This window comes from Euphorbia lathyris, chromosome 1, assembly GCF_963576675.1.
Source record: "Euphorbia lathyris chromosome 1, ddEupLath1.1, whole genome shotgun sequence".
NCBI lineage: Eukaryota > Viridiplantae > Streptophyta > Magnoliopsida > Malpighiales > Euphorbiaceae > Euphorbia > Euphorbia lathyris.
Window position 1 is genome coordinate 19,381,682 of NC_088910.1, and position 4,969 is coordinate 19,386,650.

The following is a 4,969-nucleotide window of genomic DNA, read 5'->3' on the forward strand; positions in this document are numbered from 1 at the left end:
CTACATTGCTTACCACTGAGACAATTGTTTTTTTGTGTATTATGTCGCGCGCTGCTTAATATACTACTGCCCTTGTAGCTTCTATTGTTTAATATTTGATGCATGCACTTATTAATATCGATTAAATGTGCATAATAATGAATCTATACTATATATAATAGCGGAAGCAGAAAGAAATTAGGAGAAGTATTTTAAAGGCTTTTTTGATGAGTTGTCAACGTAGTAAAAAATCAAGATTAAAAAGATTTAATTAATTAAAAATAAAATATTTATATTTATAATATATTAAACAATTACTAACTCATTAATTAAAATAATAAAAGAATGTAAGAGTTAGGGGAAAATGAAAAACACAAAGCAAAGGAAATCCAAAAGTCACAAATAAACTTCTATATAAAACATGATAGATAGTATTCCACCATTATATTCATTGGTCGTGATAGATAGTATTATATTTCTGAAGGTAATTTTTTGATTTTTTTTAATATGTTATAGCTTTGTTCTCAATTGTGTTGTTGTTTTATTTTTATTAAACAATAGTTGTTATAGTTTCATCTTCCAGATCCATTTCTGCTGTTACCCAGGTTCTATACCTCTCGCTATCTTATCCATGTTTTCTTTTTTATTTGTTTTTTTTCAAGCTCATATCTCCAATTGAATAAATATGATAGAAATAGAAAATGCATGGACAACTAAAATCGGGAAACACAAAAGTGTCAAAAATTACAACAAATTCTTACGTATCTCAAGGTAATTATTCAATTTTTTCATATGTTGTAGTTATTTTTATTCTCAATTGTGTTATTGTTTTATTTTGGCTTAATACTTCTCTAGCCCCCTTAACTTGTTTAAATTGGTCATTTTACCTCTCCAACTTATCGAATGTCCTATTTACCCCCTTAACTCCATAAAAATGGTACTTCTCACCCCCTTAACTTGTCCAAATTTGTCATTTTACCCCTTCTCAACTCATCGAATATCCTATTTACCCCCTTAACTCCATAAAAGTGGTATTTCTCACCACTTATGATCATATTTACCCTCTTAACTCCATAAAAATAGTATTTATTATCTCTTTATAGTAGTCAAAAAAGTTAAAAAGAGAAAGAACGAATAAAAAATACAAATAACAAGAACATTAATATAAACAAGTTAAATACATTATATGTAGGGATAATGTACCAAAATAGGCCTATGATTTTTGGGAAAGTATCAATTTAGGTTCCACTTACAAAATAGCATAAATATAGGTTTAACGTTTAAAAAAAGTTATCAATTTAGGCTTCGATAACAGATTGTAAGGGGTGAAAAATACCACTTTTATGGAGTTAAGATGGTAAATAGAACATTCTATGATTTGGGGGGATAAATGGATAAGTTGAGAGAGTGAGAAATACCACTTTTATGGAGTTAAGAGGGTAAATAGGACATTCGATGAGTTGAGGGGGTAAAATGACCAATTTGGACAAGTTAAGGGGGTTGGGGAAGCATTAGGCCTTTTATTTTTATTAAACAATAGTTGTTATAGTTTCATCTTTCAGAGATGAAATTCCATTTCTGGCGTTACCCAGGTTCCATACCTCTCGCTACCTTATCCATGTTTTCTTTTTTATTTGTGTTTTTTTTTTCAAAATGACTAAAATAAAGATTTTGTATATTTGCATTATTTTTTTAGTATATGTTGCTAGGTGTTATCGTTTCGATTGTTAACTCTAACTAAAATTTAGATTTTCGGCTTTATATGAACTCAATTTTAGCTTTAATTGTAGTTAGATTAATTTTTCTAATTCGGAATCTGTTGAAATCCAATCATTTTTTAGTTTGATTTTATCTAACTGATATGAATTGTATTTTTTATTTTTATGCATTTTGGTATAAATAGATATAAAATTTCACACAATAATTGTTCATTGAAGTTTGGGACATATTGAATAAAATACTAAAGAGGTATTGAAATATTATACTTACAATGAAGTTCTTTTCAATTATAAATTATATTATATTATTATTATTATCAAGAAATTTTTTCACAGTTCTTTAGACAAAGAGATTGTAAGCGTCTAATACACTTGATAAGATGTTTATTCTTGAAGAATTTGGATTATGCTAGATACGAATTCAAAATGAAGGTAAATAAAAATAAATTTTGATGCTCAAAATCCTAAAAATGTACATTAATTATGGGATATTAAGATAATTGCTTTTGCAACATTAGCTTATATACTTTTTAACTATTATATTATGGTATGTATAAAATTGTTAGTATTTCAAGAGTTTTTAACAGATGAAAAATGAAACATGATCATAGGACAAGTTGTTGGAAAATATTAATTAAAAAATTTATGGATTTAATACTTCATTAATAAAAAATAAATTTTTTAATTAATGGATAAAAACTATATTCCACTCTCCTCTTTAGATACTTATATCTTCACATTCTCTCTATTTTCGAAAAAAAAAAACGAGAGGAAGATAGTTCTCTCCTATTATCTTTTTTGTCCCTTCATTTTTGTTTTCTATTCCATTATTTGTTTTTCTTGCTTACGAAATTTAAGAATATATAATTATTAGAAAATATTAATGAAGTCAAATAAGTGATATCTGCGAGCGTGGCTGATATTCTATACAGTGAAAGAATGAAGAATAAATTGATTGAATGTCTTGATCAGATATTACGAGATGAAAATAAGAGGAATCATCATCTTAAACTGATTCAATTGGATATATTGGGTTATTATAGCAGAATGAATAATTGAATTCGAATACTTGGTGATCATAAAATTCCATCAAGCAAAATGATTATCATCAAGATGAATTTGTGACTAATTCTTATGAATTTTATTTTTTTATATGTAACATATTTAATTGAAAGTTTCTTCATGTGCAACATTAGAAAAGTATTGATTAAAATATTTTATAGCATAATATATTGACGTTGCTTCCATTTTAACATAGATTGTAATTCATTTATATCGTAGATATAATATTTAATTTTAATTGTAGTTTAATTCAATTTTTGTTTAACATATGTATTATAATTCTTTTGTATCTTAAATATAATATTTAATTTTAACTGTAGTTTAATTCAATTTTTGGTTTTTCATTATATTCTAATATATTTCTTAAGGGTTAGGCTATGCTTACGCTATTTCTTAATTAATCTCCTATTTTATTATTATTGTTTCACAGAATTCCAAAATATGAAAATGCGTTAAAATTACTAAAAAGTAGAAATCATTGAATTTTGTAAAAATAAATAAATCATGCACCTTTAATTAAAATTCTATAAAAAAATTAATCAATCATTTTCAAAATTAATTTAATTTAATTTAAATTATCAGTAAAAAATATATATTAATTTCAAATGTACATAATATAAATTTTTTGCATAGCATGATATAAAATTACTTAAAAGTAAATATGTCAATTCATTTATTTATCTAAATTATATAAAAGTTTTATATCTCGTGCATCACACGAGTTTTCAGCTAGTTATTAATAGAAACAAATCCAAGAACATGCTCTAATTTCTTATTTATTTAATTCTTCTATATTTTTGTAATTTATGTTTTAAAATGTTAAGAACGATGTTCTAAATATTGTTACATATGTTCTAAACTTTATGATTTGTGTTCTAAAAATTAAGTATAATGTTTTAAAAAAATCAGTAAATATATGGACCATTTTTGCATTTGTTCTATAATATAATTTATAACTCAGTAAAGGCTATGTTTACTAAGCATTACTTTGTTTTTTCCACCATTGGATGAGCTTACTTTGTCAAATTCCACCACCATCCAATTATGGAAAAAACAAAGTAAGACTTACTTTGTTAAAAACATAACGTATGTTCTAAAGTTTATAGTTTGTGTTCAAAAAATTAAGTATAATGTTCTAAAAAAATCAGTAGATATCTGGATCATTTTTTTCATTTATTCTATAATATAATTTATAACTCATGTTCGAAAAAACATAACACATGTTCTAAAAAAACATAACGTATGTTCTAAAAAATATGTCGTGCGTTCTAAACTTCATAGTTCGTGTTTTAAAAGTTAAAATATATGTTCTAACGTATGTTTTAAAAAATATATTTTCTTATATAACATAAATTACAAAAATATAAAGGAATTAAATAAATAAGAAATTGGAGCATGTTTTTGGATTTTTTTCTATTAATAATTTACTATTATGCACATTTCTTTTTTTATTAATAATTCATTATTATGCATATTTAATCGATATTAATAAGTGCATGCGTCAAATATTAAACAATAGTCCTTTCAAAAAAAATATTAAACAATAGAAGCTACTAGCACAATGGTATATTAAGCAGCGAACGTGATATAATGCACAAGAGAAGTAATTGTCTTAGCGGTAAGTAGGGTGGAGTGTAATTGGAATGGTCTAAAGTTCGAATCCTATCATTAGCAACATAAATCTGTCTTGAGAATGTTAGATTCTTAAGAAAACAATCAATCTGTCTTAAGAACGTTGGATGTGATTAACAAAAAAACAAATCGAACACAGAAAAACATATGTCCCATGATACAACAGATTACGCAAGCGAACTCAAACCGTGTGTAGACTCGCTATCACCGGAGTAGGAAAACAGAGCATGAAATTTTTTAGAGAATATTTTTTTACAACAGTCAAGACTCTAGTCATTGAATTTGACAATTTCATTCTATATAAATAGAACTCAAAGGATATGTCTTTTCACGAACGAATATGACTGTTCACGTACGAATACGACTGTTCATGAAAGGATGTGTTTGTTGGTATTTAAATTAATATATAATTTTATTCAAAATTTTCCAACAGGTTTATATACCCCTTAAACCATAAGCTATAAAAGACCTTAAAGCCCCTAAAACATTACTAACATAATTTAAATGTAATAGGGCTAAGATGGACACAAAATAAACTAATGGTAAAATAGTAAATTTAAAATAATGGCAAAAACTGT